The sequence below is a fragment of the Pongo pygmaeus genome, chromosome 9 (assembly GCF_028885625.2).
Source record: "Pongo pygmaeus isolate AG05252 chromosome 9, NHGRI_mPonPyg2-v2.0_pri, whole genome shotgun sequence".
In the NCBI taxonomy this organism is placed as follows: domain Eukaryota; kingdom Metazoa; phylum Chordata; class Mammalia; order Primates; family Hominidae; genus Pongo; species Pongo pygmaeus.
This window is the reverse complement of record NC_072382.2, coordinates 55,992,997-56,008,118: the sequence shown is the minus strand read 5'-3', so window position 1 is coordinate 56,008,118 and position 15,122 is coordinate 55,992,997.

Genomic DNA, 15,122 nt, shown 5'->3' with positions numbered 1-15,122 from the left:
ATTTGGCAGCTTACAGCAGAACATTTTCTAACAGTTTCTGTGGATCAGGGGTTCAGGTATGTCTTGTTGAGTACTGTGCCTCAGGGTTTCCCACAGAGCTGTAGTCAACATGTCTGAAATAAAATTTGCAAGGAAAAAAATATTTAAAAGCAAGAACTCTATAAATCATATTTAATGGTAAAATATTAAATGTTTTTCCTTGCAGATTAAGAAACAGATAAAGATGTCTCTTACCACCACAGAATATTGTGGTAGAGAGCCTAGTCAATACAGAGAAACAAGAAAAATAAATTATGAGGATTGGAAAAGGAAGAAATTCAACAGTCTTTATTCACAGGTAACACTTTGTGTTTAGATTATGCAACAGAATTTACCGGTAAGTTATTAGAAATAATAAGGTGACTAAGTTTTCAAAGTACATAAAAATCAGTTGAACATCTATATGCAGCCAGAAGTTTTAAATTTTTAAGAATACCAATTTAGGCCGGGCACGGTGGCCCAAGCCTGTAACCCCAGCACTTTGGGAGGCTGAGGTGGGCGTATCACGAGGTCAGGAGATGGAGACCATCCTGGCTAACATGGTGAAACCCCATCTCTACTAAAAAATAGAAAAAATTAGCCAGACGTGGTGGCGGGTGCCTGTAGTCCCAGCTACTTGGGAGGCTGAGGCAGGAGAATGGCGTGAACCTGGGAGGTGGAGCTTGCAGTGAGCCAAGATCACACCTCTGCACTCCAGCCTGGGGACAGAGCAAGACTCCGTCTCAAAAAAAAAAAAAACCAATTTAAGAGCAAAAATATCAAATACCGCCAAATAAATGCAATATAAGGTGTGCACGACTTCTATAAAGAAACCTATTAAACATTGTGGAGAGAAATTAAACCCCAACTAAAAGTAGGAAAATATTATGCTTTTGAGTTAGAATACATGTTGTGAACAGGTCAATCCCTGCAAAATGAGATTTGATGCAATCCCATTTAAAAGCCCAACAGGGTTTTTATAGAATTGACAAAATGATTCTAAAACTTACATGGAAATGCAACAGACGAAGCATAGCCAATGAAGAAGAACAAGAAGAGAGAGATTTTTCTACCAAAAATCAAGACTTATTATAAAGGTCATTAAGACCTTGTGCTATTGTTATAAGAATTGACAAATAGTTAAAAAGAACAGGATAGACATCCCTGAAATAAACCCAACACACACTTGCTTTGCTATATGGAATCATGAATAATGTCTCAGAAGCGAAGAAAATGTGACAAAGAATACATGACAATGGGATCCACTGGTTTTTACTCTAAAGCCGAAGGTTGGACTGCACTCTTCAAGGTTAGTGTAACTAAGGCACCAGCTCAGGAAAGACATTTTGTGTTAGAGCACTGTCATCTAGGAAACAGTATAAATTTTCAGCTGTCAGCCATTATTTGTTGTTTGTTGGTTTTTGTTTTGGAGACTGGGTCTTACTCTGTCACCCAGGCTTGAATGCAGTGGTGTGATTATAGCTTATTGCAGCCTCCACCTCCTGGCCTCAATCGATCCTCCTGCCCCAGCCTCCTGAGTAGCTGGGACAACAGACACACACCACTAAACCCAGCTAACTTTTTTTTTTTTTTTTTTCTAGATGGAGTCTCTCTCTGTCACCCAGGCTGGAGTGCGGTGGTACGATCTTGGCTCACTGCTACCTCCGCCTCCCAGGTTCAAGCGATTCTTTTGGCTCAGCCTCCCAAGTAGCTGGGATTACAGGTGCATGGCACCACGCCCAGCTAATTTTTTGCATTTTTAGTAGAGATGGGGTTTGCCATGTTGGCCAGGTTGGTCTGGAACTACCGTCCTCAAGTTATCCGCCTGCCTCGGCCTCCCAAATTGCTGGGATTACAGGTGTGAGCCACCACACCTGGCCCCAGCTAATTTTTTAAAAATATTTGAGTAGAGATGGGACCTCACTATGTTGCCCTGGCTGATGTCAAACTCCTGGCCTCAAGTGATCCTCCAGCCTCAGCCTCCCAAAGTGCTGAGGTTACAGGTGTTAGCCACTGTGCCTGTTGTAATTTACTGTTGAATGCCCAATAGTTGGAATATATGTGTCTGGGGTATAACGGATGGGTTGTAGCAGACATCGATAATTCCTTAATTTGGGCCAGGCCCAGTGGCTCACTCCTGTAATCCCAGCACTTTGGGGGGCCAAGGTGGGCAGATCATGAGGTCAGCAGTTCAAGACCAGCCTGGCCAACATGGTGAAACACTGTCTCTACTAAAAATACAAAAATTAGCCAGGCGTGGTGGCAAGCTCCTGTAATCCCAGCTACTTGGGAGGCTGAGGCAGGAGAATCGCTTGAACCCTGGAGGTGGAGGTTGCAGTGAGCTGAGACTGCATCATCGTACTCCAGCCTGGGTGACAGAGCGAGACTCTGTCTCAAAAAAAAAAAAAAATCCTTAATTTGTACCCCTTCAGCCTGACTTCACCCGAACTTCCAGTGGACAACTCCTGGCACGCTCACAGTGGTCCATCTCAGGCACCTGTGTCTCTCTGCTTCTCTACCTGGGACCTTTCTCCAGTGCTGCAGAAGCTTGTCCAGTCCTGGGGCAGAGCGGCCCACAAGGACTAGGGACTTAGTGGCCCAGGGGCAGCCTATGCCCAGCTTTCTCATCCTTCTGCGGGACAAGTGGGAGGCATGGGAGGCACCCTCCACAAGGTGCCTTAAAGGATCTCCAGTGGGACTGAACCCCACGTCGCCCACAGTCATAATGAAGGAAACTCAGCTGGAATTTCTCCCTTCCTTGTCACATTTTCCTACTCCCTCTCTCAGAGCTGGAATGATGATGAGTTGAGTCAGCACCGAGGGCACAACCCTGGGAGTCCTCTTTAAATTTTGCACTGACTCACCTCACTTGCCTCAGGAGAGCCTAGTCCTGGCCCCAGCCTCAGCCATGCTTCCTGGCACCACAGCACAAATGATCTGCACTCAACTCCTCTCTCAGGATCTGCTAAGACAACTTGGCAATTCCTCTTATTGTTATGGGTTAAGTAAGCTGTGTCCCCCAAAAAGACAGGTTGAAGTCCTAAACCCCAGCACAGAATGTGGCCTTATTTAGGAACAGAGTGGTTGCAGGTGTAATTAATTAAGATGGGGTCTCACTAGAGTAGGGTAGGCCTTTCATCTAATCTGACTAGTTTCCTCATAAGAAGACAATGTGAAGATCCAAGAGACGAATGCCATGGGAAAATAGAAGCACAGAAAGGAGTCAAGTAGAAGCAAGTACCCATAGTCTCAGAGGGAACATAGTCCTGCTGACACCCTGACTTCAGACCTCCGTCATCCAGAACCTCGAGAAAATAAGCTTCCATTGTGTGAAGTCACCTTGGGGGTGGTACTTAGTTATGGTAGCCCTAGGAAACTAGCACAATCATTTATCCAACAGAAAAGCATACATATATGGGCCAATAAACATACACACAAATGTTCATAGCAGTACTATTCATAATTACAAAAACTGGAAACAACCCACAAGTCCGCTGATAGTAGGACAAATGAAATTGTGATCCGTCTCTATCACCCCCCAGTGAAAATGTGTGTGGATGAATGTTGAGTAAATGTTGAGTGAAAACCGCCAGACACAAACTGATGCCAAATGTATGATTCCACGTCTATAAAGTTCACAATAGCCTTCAGGAGTGAGTGCAGGCTTAGATCATAGAAATATAAAGGAAAGCGAGAAGGGAGGGGCAGCAGTTGGGAGGGGTGGAAAGGTGCTTTTGGGTGCTGGCACGTGTCCTCCTTCTTGACTTGGGTGGTGCTACGGTCTGAGTGTTTGTATCCCTCCAAAATTCATAAAATGAAACCTAAATCCCAATGTGTTAATATGAAGAAATGGGCCCTTACGGGGTGATTAGGTCATGAGGAATCCACTGTCAGGAATGAGATGAGTACCCTTAAAAAAGAAGCCACAGAGCTAGCTGGTACCTTCCACTGTGTGAGGACACAGAGCACAGAAGCCACCTATGAACCAGAGAGTAATCCTTCACCAGATGCCAAGTCTGCTGGTGCCTTGATTGTGGGCTTCCCAGCCTCCAGATCTGGAAGAAGAAAATTTCTGTTGTTTAAAAGCCACCCAGTTTATGGTATTTCTGTTATAGCATCCTTAACAGACCAAGACAGGTGGTGGTGACACAAGTGTTTGCTTTGTTGTAGATCTTTGAGCTATATGTCTTTGTTTTGTGCACCAGAAGGTTTTTAGAAAGTAAACACGACCCCAGGCTGCCCACCTGGCCACCAGTGAAAGCTGCAGTGCAGCTGAGAATGTTGCCCTTGAGCACTGGCTTCGGCCTTCACCCCATCACTGACTCACTGCTTCAATTCTCAGCAGTAGGTCAGTTCCTGAATCCATAAATCGAGGACACTTTGTCCACCTTGACACTAACTGATGTGTGAGCTTGGACAAGTTAATGCCACTCCCCTGTCTTGCGGGATTGAGGAAGGTGATGCATCACGTGTGCCAGATGCCATGAAACACTGACTCCATTTTCTTCATTCTCCCAGCTGACTGCTTGCCTCTGCAGTCTCTGCAGGAGTCAGAGGATGAAGCTGCAGAGCCTCTAAGGCCAGAATTAGGCCCAATAGGGGAGGATGCAGACAGGCACATCAGGACCCCATACAAAGGAAAACGTCCTAAGGGCCACAGGAATAGGCTGCTTTAATGGGATACTGAGCGCCCCGTCACCACTGGAGTTCACACAAAGGCTGGAGAACGACCTGATCGAATCAGCAGACGAATCCTCGACCTGGGTGACAGGTGGGTCCAGATGTCTCGGGAGCTTTGTTCACCTGGCAGGATTGCCTTTGGCAGGGGAGATAGTGGAAAGGGTGTTGAGGTCTGGAGACCTGAGTTACTTAGCCTACCCTAGCTGCTACTCTCAGAGAAGTCCTATCCACTCTCAGGGACATAGTCTTCCTCTCTAATGAGGGATTGGACTAGTTCAATGGTTCCTTAATGTGGCTTATCACCAGTGACACAGAAACTCCCCTACTGCTGCTGGATCAGAATTTCCTGGGGTGGGGAATCAGGAATACAGGCCTCCCCCAACTCCTATATTCCAGGGCGGCAATTAGGGGCAGCTCCTTCGACCTCACAGTGGCCACAAGAGGGCAGCAAAGCCCAATCAATGCCATCCTCAGGCAGGCCCTGACTTTACGGGTGGACCTGCAAAGCAGTAAATTCAGCTCTCTCTCAGATTTAGGTAGAGTATTTTTAAAAGGACTGGGCCCTGGCGTAGTGGCTCACACCTGTAATCCCAGCACTTTAGGAGGCCGAGGCCAGTGCATCACCTGAGGTCAGGAGTTTGAGACCGGCCCGGCCATCACGGCCAAACCCCATCTCTACTAAAAATACAAAAATTAGCCAGGTGTGGTGGCACACGCCTATAATCCCAGCTACTCGGGAGACTGAGGCAGGAGAATCGCTTGAACCCAGGAGGCAGAGGTTGCAGTAAGCCAAGATTGAGCCACTACACTCCAGCCTAGGCGACAGAGCGAGACTCTGTCTCAAAATAAAATCAAAAGGACCCTCAGAAGGTCAAGCATACTATTTTTCCCTCTACCTCATGCTTGGAGAATGAAGCTACATTCTCTATAAAGGAGATAGGAAAAGGAATTGATGTGCGTCAGGCATCTTCTTAAGTCAAGCAGCCTGCCTTCGTGGACCATGTGATCTGCATAACAATCACGTGAGGTTGGTGTCATCCTGTCTCTCATGATTGGTCAAGGGACTTGTGCAAGGTCTTGCTAATCAGAGACAGAGTAAGGATTTGAAACCAGGCCCTGCCAGAAAGCATGGAGTCTTGCTCCTATACCAGCCTGCACCCCTACCAGCCACTGCTGACTATGCATTCACATCCATGACCTCACTGGCATTCTGCCTTGGCCTTGAAGGTGAGGCCCGGAAGGTATAATGACACTTAGGAAGGGAAACTGTCTCAGAATGGACCCTGAGCTAATGATGCTGCCAGAATAAGAATCCAGCTGCTGTAACTTCCCTTCCCAGGCAACTAGGGGAGCGGTTAGGTCCACAGACTCTAGAGTCAAATCAGGGCTCCACTGTTTGCAAGCTGTGACCCTGGGCAAATGGTGCAGCTCTCTCTGAGCTCAGCTTGCAAATCTGTAAAATAGGCATGACAATATTGACCTGCAGTTGACGCTATAAGTGTCCTTCTCAGTGTAGAGGTGGAAAGGTATGATACTTTTCTTTACCCATCATAAGACTCACGAATGACACTCCTATAACAAAAGACAAGTTAACAAGAGAAAAGCATAACAAATTTACTTAAAGTTTTATGTGACACAGGAGCTTTCAGAATAAAGACCTAAAAGCTCAAGAGAAAACTGTCTGTTTTTAACCTTAGACCCCATGAAGAATGCACAGACATGTAGAAATGTGATTGGATGATTGGACAGAAAGGGTGTGATCTAATGCTAATAGGCTGAGTGGGGAAACCTAGCAAGGCCCGACTGTTCAGATTCTTCTTGGCCTCTCTGTGTGGTGTTCCTTCCTCCCTGGTATAGGGCAAGGTCCCTTCTGGAATAAGGATCTTATTATCTGCTATCAGACAAGGTAGGTCAGAGAATTTCTTTGTGGCCAGCTCTTACACAGAAAGGCAGGGGAAAGTTGAAGTCGTTATTTCTAGGTTTTATGGCTGGCTTTGGGGAAAAGGAATTCTAGTTTTTATGGCCTGATTGGGAGGAGAAAGGTTAGCAGAAGAAAAAGGAAAAAGGACGGAAAGAGACTTTGTTTATGAAACCCTTTCAGTGTCATTCAGTTCAAAGCACTCAGCATGCCAAGACACCATACTCTGGGATATCATTTTCTGAACCCTGACATTAGCAGCCACCGTCCACTCTTCCTAACTGAACTGCAATCATTATCACAGCTGTTTTTAAAAGGTCAGTGTCTTTGTTTTATGCTGCAATAACAGAATACCTGAGACTGGGTAATTTATAATGAACAGATATTTATTTTTTGTGGAGGGTGAGAAGTCTATGGTCAAGGCACCTGAATTCTGGGCAAGGACCTTCTTGCCACATCATCCCATGGTAGAAGGCAGAAAGGTAAGAGAGAGAGAAAGGGGGTGAGGCGACTGAACTCATCCTTTTACAAGGGACCCACTTTTGCAAAAACTAACCCACAACCCACTCCTTCAATAACAGCATTAAGCCACTCGTGAGGGCAGAGCCATCATGACCTAATCACCTCTCCAAGGTCCCACCTCCCAACACTGTTGCCTTGGGGATTGCATTTCCAACACACAGACTTTGAGGGACACATTCAAACCATAGCAGTTGCCCCAGATCTTGCCAGGCTGAAATTTATTTCTGGCCTCCTGTCTAGTAAAGACCAATGTAGTTTCCTGTGATGGGATTGCTGCTAGGGGACCTGGGTTTCAGTTTAGACATTTCCGTGAACTTGCTGCATTCCCTGTGGGGACTCACTTCCCATCTGTGGGCTCAGGACAGTCAGATGTGAAGCAAAGGCAACACATCAGTGAGCCCTCCCTCACTGCTGACCCATTCCCTTGCTTCCTTGACTTTTCTTTGCTCTGTATCCCAAGTGAGCGCTGGACCTGCCTCAGGCATCACTGCAATGGAGAAGCTTGGAGGGTTTTTTGGGTTCAGTTACAGCTTCTGAGCCTCTTGGTTCTGGTCACTTTTTCAGTGGAACACTTCTTCCTTTTATTTTTTAAGAGAAAGGGGCTAGGCATGGTGGCTGACACCTTTAATCCCAGCACTTTGGGAGGCCAAAGTGGGTGGATCACCTGAGGTCAGGAGTTCGAGACCAGCCTGGCCAACAAGATAAAACCCTGTCTCTACTAAAAATACAAAAAAAAAAAAAAAAAAAAAAAATTAACCGGACATGTTGGCAGCCACCTGTAATTCCAGCTACTCGGGAGGCTGAGGCAGGAGAATCATTTGAACCTGGGAGGTGGAGGTTGCAGTGAGCTGAGATCGTGCCACTGCACTCCAGCCTGGGTGACAAAGTGAGACTTTGTCTCAGAAAGAAAAGAAAAAGAGAAAGGGTCTCACCCTCTGTCACCCAGGCTTCAGTGCAATGGCCCAATCTCAGATCACTGCAGCCTCAAAGTCCTGGGCTCAAACCATCCTCCCACCTCAGCCTCCCAGGGTGCTAGGATTACAGGCATGAACCTCTGGGCAAAGCTTTGTCATTCTCAATACTTTTCGAACAAGGAGCCCTGCATTTTCATCTGCACTGGGCCCTGCAGATTATTACGTAGTGGGTCCTGGTGTGGATTCGTGTGCCTGGGTTGTGTACCCATTCGTTGAGCTGGGGTACGGGGATCATCAGCTACACCCAGACCACACGGACCCAGAAGCGGGGGGCAGGGTTGCTAAAGAAAAACTGAAGAGCGTTACCAGAAGCAAGAATGGTTGTGGCGTCGGCAAAATTGAATATATGTGCGTATCGACACCGATGTGGCAACGTTCTGAGTAGTTGAGGGAAGACCCAAAATCATGCCGTCGGAGCGCTTCCTGGCCTGGAACCGCACCGCGGCATGTGTGGCTCTGTGGAGGGCGTGGAGCACCGTGCAGCAATACTCGCAGCGTGGAGAGTTCCAGTCCCGAAATAGCAGCGTCAGGCAAGCTGCTTCCAATCCTCCTCCCTCGGACAACCAGAAACAAATACCCAGCGCCCAGATCCACACCAGCAGCAACCCAGAGCTCGAGTGTGAGGATGAGACGGTTCCAGGGCCACAGAAAAGAGGAAAACCTCGGGCAGATGGTGGGGAAGGGGACCTCCGTGTTCAGGACACCTCCGCCCATCCACATTCGGCCTGGCACCGATCCTGCGGAATCTCTCCCCAACGCACGGTTTCTACACTGGAACGATTGAAACTAAGGGGGTGCGCCAACTCCCCCACCTTCGCGGGTCCCCTGGCAGGAGACCTGGTCCTTGCCTTACTGCAGTGGGTGTGGCTATGACTGAAGGGAGCGGCATCCCTGAGCACAGTCGGAGACAAAGGGAGGCGAGGGCCACCCCCAGCCGGGAAACTCTGCCCCGTAACTCGGCCAAAGGAGACGCCGCATCGGAGCGGCTGTTCCGCAGCATCATGCTGTAGAAGTTACGTTCCTCTGATGCCCTGGGCGCAAACCCCCAGCCAGCCTTCCCACACTGCCAGGATAACCCTTTTGAGACCTCCCCTACTTGGGACAGGCCGCGCTCCCACCTTTTACTGGAGAAGAGGCGAACCTGGGCTTAGGGCGCCACCTAGAGCCGAAAAAGAGGAAGCGACCTGGCCGCGAAGCTTCGCTAGGCGAGGATGTCCCATAGAAACCCAAACAAGCCAGATAGAGAAAACCGGAATAAATAATCCTTCATTGTAAAGACACAACCGTATACCCACAAAAAACACCAGCAAGCAAGAGACCATGACCTACGCAAAAGGAAAAAGCAAAAATCCAGTGACTGGCCCTAACGACTTGGCGATTGGTGAGCTCCCTGACCAAGAATTCAAAATAGCAGCTTTAAGGAAACTCAGTGATCTCTGAGATAGCACACAAGCGCAATTCAGAAACTTATCAAAGTTAACAAATATTAAAGTAATTTTGAAAATCAAACAAATCTTGAAACTGAGAAGTTCATTTGCTGAATCGCTGAAATTTGCTGATGAACTCTATAGACTCTCAACAGCAGAGGGAACCAAACAGAGGAAAGAATCAGTGAGCTTGAAGACTATTTGAAAATACAGCCAGAGGGAAAAAAAGGAAAAAAATAACTGAAAGGAATGAAGACCGCCAACAACATCTACAAAAGTAACTCAAAAGACCAAATCTAAGAATTGTTGGTGTTCAAGAGGGAGCTGAGGCCGAGCATGTGGCTCATGCCTGCAATCCCAGCACTTGGGGAGGCAGAGGTGGGAGGACTGCTTGAGGCCAGGAGTTCGAGACCAGCCTGGACAACATAGCGAGACCTCGTCTCTACTAAAAATTAAAAAAATATTAGCTGGGCACAGTGATGTGCACCTGTAGTCCCAGCTACTCATGAGGCTGAGGCTGGAAGACCGCTTGAGCCTGACAGATGAAGGTTGCAGTGAGCCGTGATAGTGCCACTGCACTCCAGCATGCATGACAGAGTGAGACCCTGTCTCAAAAAAAAAAAAAAAACAAAACCGAAACAGTGGGATCTGAGCAAGAGCAAGGGGTAGAAAGCTTATTCGAAGAACTAATAACATAGTAATACCCAACCTGTGTAGCACTCCTTTCCTGTGCCAGGCACTGTGCTAAGCAATTAACATGTACTATCTCATTGAATCCTCTCAGCAACTCTATGGCGAGAGTATTATTAATGGTGCTTCATGAAAGGAAAAACTCAAGGAAATATCTCTTCTTCCTATAGCGTGAGAGCCAGCTAAGGAGTGCAAGCCGCCCCCCAACCATGGGGTGAGAAGTGTCCCCTCTGTTCTCCCAGCAGTCCTGTGCTTCCCTGTTACAGAGTGCCCCCCACTCTGCTGGGATGGCTGTGGCCCTGCATCTCTTCCACGTGAAATGAGAGCTGGAGGCATGGCTCACTCCATGATACAGTTCTAGTCCCTAGAACAGAACAAGGCTCCTATGGGGAAATGCAATAAGGACAGCGAACAAAGAAAGAGAGAGGTAGAAGGAAGCTCAGAAGTTTAAAGGACTCAGTCTGGCAGAAAAAGAAAGAGGGGATGATGAGGGAGTGAGATGAAGGGAAGTTGAGTGCAAGGAAGTTCAGAGGGGGAACTCTACAGAATGTGCATGGAAAATAAAGTTAATCAGCAAGGATGGAAAGATATCTTAAATGTCAACACCAACAGAAAAAAGACCTAACTGTATATCAAATTGAACTTTGATAATTTAGTGGAATATAATTTTAATGGAATATAATTTTGTGCTTTGCTTTGTAGATGTGTTGATGGTCGTGGTATTGATGTAGTAATTCCAGCATTATTTGTGACTAAGGAAGGTTAAAGCAAATATATTGTTTGGGGGAATAATAATTCTCATTCACTAAGAGAGAAGGGAGAAAACATATGGAATGAGAACAAAAGAAGAAAAACACATTGCTGTATTAAATTAAAGATTACCAGTAAGACCTCCCTCTTGCTCCAGATAGATAGATAGAGAGATGATAGCTATAAATCTGTTCCCTGAAAGAGCATAGAAGCAATGATATTATAGTACAAATGATCGCAGCCACCACACCATGATTTCTAAATGCCATTCTCTCATTTTAAAAACCTGAACTTCTTGGAGAAGTGGCTGATTCCAGGTATTTGACAGAAAAATTACAAGGCAAGCCTGAACATCTTGTATCAGAAAACATGGAGGTGCTAAAAACAAACAAACAAAAACAGTGGAGAACACAGGATCCAGCTTAAAGGGGCATCCCTGGCTAGATCTGAGAGACCTGAGCATCAACAAGAACAATGGTGGCTACGTATCATAAGATAATTGAATAAAACAAAAACCCATGAGTCATTGTGACAAGTAAAGGCTAAAGGTGCTACCATGCCAAACCATACTGCTCAGCCACAGGCCACTTTCTTTTGCCAGGCAGGCATAAAGAGGACTATCTGAAAAGAGTTGGCGAGATGAAGGAAAGGCACGGTACAGGCCTGCATAATATTACAGAGATTTCATTATGAGAGAGGAGGTGTTGCCATATGAGAACATATTTCTCTTCCTTATTATGGGTTAGACAAGGGCTTAAAAACTGGTGGCTTGATGTCCTGCTATGACTCACAGATATTTTTACTCACAAATTTCTTTAATTGGGAAATTGCACTTAAATTCCAGATTTCTGGGTTCTCTTAAAAACCAGCCAATCTAGTCTTCATTCCAACCTGAAAACAATCAGCTAACATGAGCAGAAATTGTCCTATTCAGTAGTGCTTGCATCCTTGGGCTCATCAGAGCTCCCAGTAGTACAGGCTCCCTTCACTAATTGTTGTCACCTGTCTGGCCGCTGGAGCCATTATCCTTTATGACCACTAGTTTATGTTTCTGATTTATGAGGTATAAAACTGGAATGACCACTAGTTTAAACTTCACTGCCTCTGAGAATTAGTGTCTGTCATTAGGATAGAGGTGCGTGTGTGTGTGTGTGTGTGTGTGTGTGTGTGTGTGTGCTTGATGAAATTTGATTCAACATCTGCTAACAAGACAGTTGGGAGAATGAAGAGATGAACCCCCACTTGTGAAGACTAGATTTGGAAGCACTCTTCCTGGACTTCACTGAAGAATTTAGGACATTAGGCCAGGCGCGGTGGTTCATGCCTATAATCCCAGCACTTTGAGAGGCCAAGGCAGGTTGATCACTTGAGATCAGGAGTTTAAGACCAGCCTGGCCAACATGATGAAAACCCATCTCTACTAAAAACACAAAAATTAGCCAAGTGTGGTGGCACACACCTGTAATCCCAGCTACACAGGAGGCTGAGGCAGGAAAATAGCTTGAACCCAGGAGGCAGAAGTTGCTGCGAGCCGAGATCACACCACTGCACTCCAGCCTGGGTGATAGAGCGAGACTCTATCTGAAAAAAACAAAGAATTTGGGACATCAAAAGTCTCCCTGGACTCGGAGCACCCAGCCACCTCACTTGTCATGTGGACACCTCTTCTTTACCTTCCATTCCATGTGAGCTTGGGTGGGGGTAATAATTGAAACAGGAGGGGAAGGAGATACAACTGGAATTAGAATGTTCCCTAGGGGAAAGGGGTCAAGCTTTCCAAAAAGTTGATGGAAGGCTTCAAGCCGGTTAATGCCTTAAGAAGGCTCTTTTGAAAAGGGGCCAAATGATGGGATGGGTTTGAGGAGCAAAATTGGCTAATTGCATAAAGAATTTATCTTAGATGTCTCAGAAGAGGCATCCGGTGGTTGTTTACACAACAGCCACCCTACCTTTCTGAGTAAGAGTACCCCAGGTTTGTTCAAGCATCAGTGTGCCCAGCAACAGAAAATAAACCATGATTGGTCTGATTATGGTAGCTCCATTGCTTGTGATTGGTCTATACATAGCAAGAATCCAGTTATGTCCAATGAGAGACATAAGGAGGATTCTGGGAAGGACTTTCCTCCAAAATAAAAGAGATTCATGCAAGAAGTTCCCTTTGCCATTGTCCCTTTTTCTTCCCATTTTGGATGCTGTCATATGAAGAAGTGATGATTGCAGCTGCAGCAGCCACCTTGCCACCATAAAGCTACCAGCTCCAAAGCCAAAATGCCAAGGAAGGTTGAGTAGGAGAATATAGGAACAAGGCAGTATGGGAAACATGACCTGGTCCATTTTCACTCCTCCACTGATGCCTATAGAGAGGTGGCAGTATCCTACTGAGAAATGGGGTCCCAGATCCCAGAGTGGTCATGAGCAAAGAAGTTAGGGCAGCTGGAAGTGGTAGGAGAACTATTATGGCTCGAAGGAATATTGGCAAGCAGAAAACTTGGAAAGAATGTAAAAAGAAAACCTTTCTTTTCCCAGTGGGAACTGACCTTGAAAGGTGGTAGGGACTGATTATGAGAGGTTGTAGGAAAGCACAAAATAAATCTCTACAGTAATAAGCATGGAATGGTCTACCTGCAGAACATAATAAGCTATGCCACAGAACCTGAGTTGCAGACATGATCCCCTGATGAAGACACGATGCCACTAACTATAGGCCTTTGCATTCTATGTGAGCTACTTGATGACAGGTTGGTCTATGTTAGTTTCTCCTCCTATTTCAAGATAAGGCTGGGTGTGGTGGCTCATGCCTGTAATCCCAGCACTTCGGGAGGCCGAAGTGGGTGGATCACCTGAGGTCAGGTGTTCCAGACCAGCCTGGCCAACGTGGTAAAACCTCATCTCTACTAGAAATACAAAAATTAGCTGGGCATGGTGGCAGAAACCTGTAATTCCAGCTACTTGGGAGGCTAAGGCAGGAGAATCACTTGAACCAGTGAGGCAGAGCTTGCAGTGAGCCGAGATTGCACCACTTGCACTCCATCCTGGGTGACAGAGCAAGACTCTGTCTCAAAAAATAAAAAATAAAAAATAAAAAAAATAAATGTGGGAGCTTCTTCAATGCTAATTGATGGATCAAAATATGGTCATGGAGTGCCAATTAAACAATCTGATCTATTTTTCTCCCTGTCTTGGACCACTACCAATATGCTGCTATTTTATTTATGCAGACGCTGAGGTCTAAAAAATTAAATAACTCGGCCAGGGCATACACAGCAGTGAACGACAGAGCTAAGATGTGAACTAAGACATTTCTGTCTTCTTTTCTTACATAACAACTGCCTCTTTGACAATGTCTTTCAACTTACAAGTTAGTCCAAAATCAAAGAAGTTTGGATCCAACTGCCTTTTGCTACTCTTCTCAGTCAGGTCACAAGAATCTTTGTCACAGAAGTTTTAATAGGCAGTGTTTTAACTGACTTCAGTAACATGACTTGAACATAGTGGATTCTCAATGAATGACTGGTGGGCGTAACTCAAGCTAAATTGCAAAAAATTGAGGCACAATAGAAGGACAGAGTAGGGATTTTTTTTTTCCTCCAAATCATGCCCTTCCTTTTGTAATTCAATCATTTCCTGAATACCTACTAAGAGCCATCTACCATAAAGCAGCTCACTGTTAGAGGTGGCACACATTAGGAAGTGCAGAGCCTCTGGAGCAAGACTGCTTAGGTCTGAAGCTCTGCTTGCCAGTTGCCAGTTGTCTGACCTCCAGCAAGCAAACTCCTTCACACTTTGTGCCTCTGTTTCACTGTCAGTATAAATAAATATATTAAATACAACCTACCCTGTAGGGTTGTTAGGAGGAATAACTTGGAAACTAAATACACGTAGTTTGTGTAGACTAGTACCTAGTATGCAGTAAATGTTCTGTAAATGTTATTATTCTGTCTACTTGTAACTTGGCCTTGAGTAAGAGAGTTCCATCTTCGCATCCCAGTCCCCTTCTCCAGACTGGAATCCAAAGCCCAGGGTCTATCTCCCCTCTGCTCTCCTTTACCAAGATCCAATTCTTCTTCCTCCCATATCCCCTCTGCAAGGAAATACCATTTTTCCCAAATGCCCTCTTGCTTTTTGCCCTAAAAGGGCCTTGCC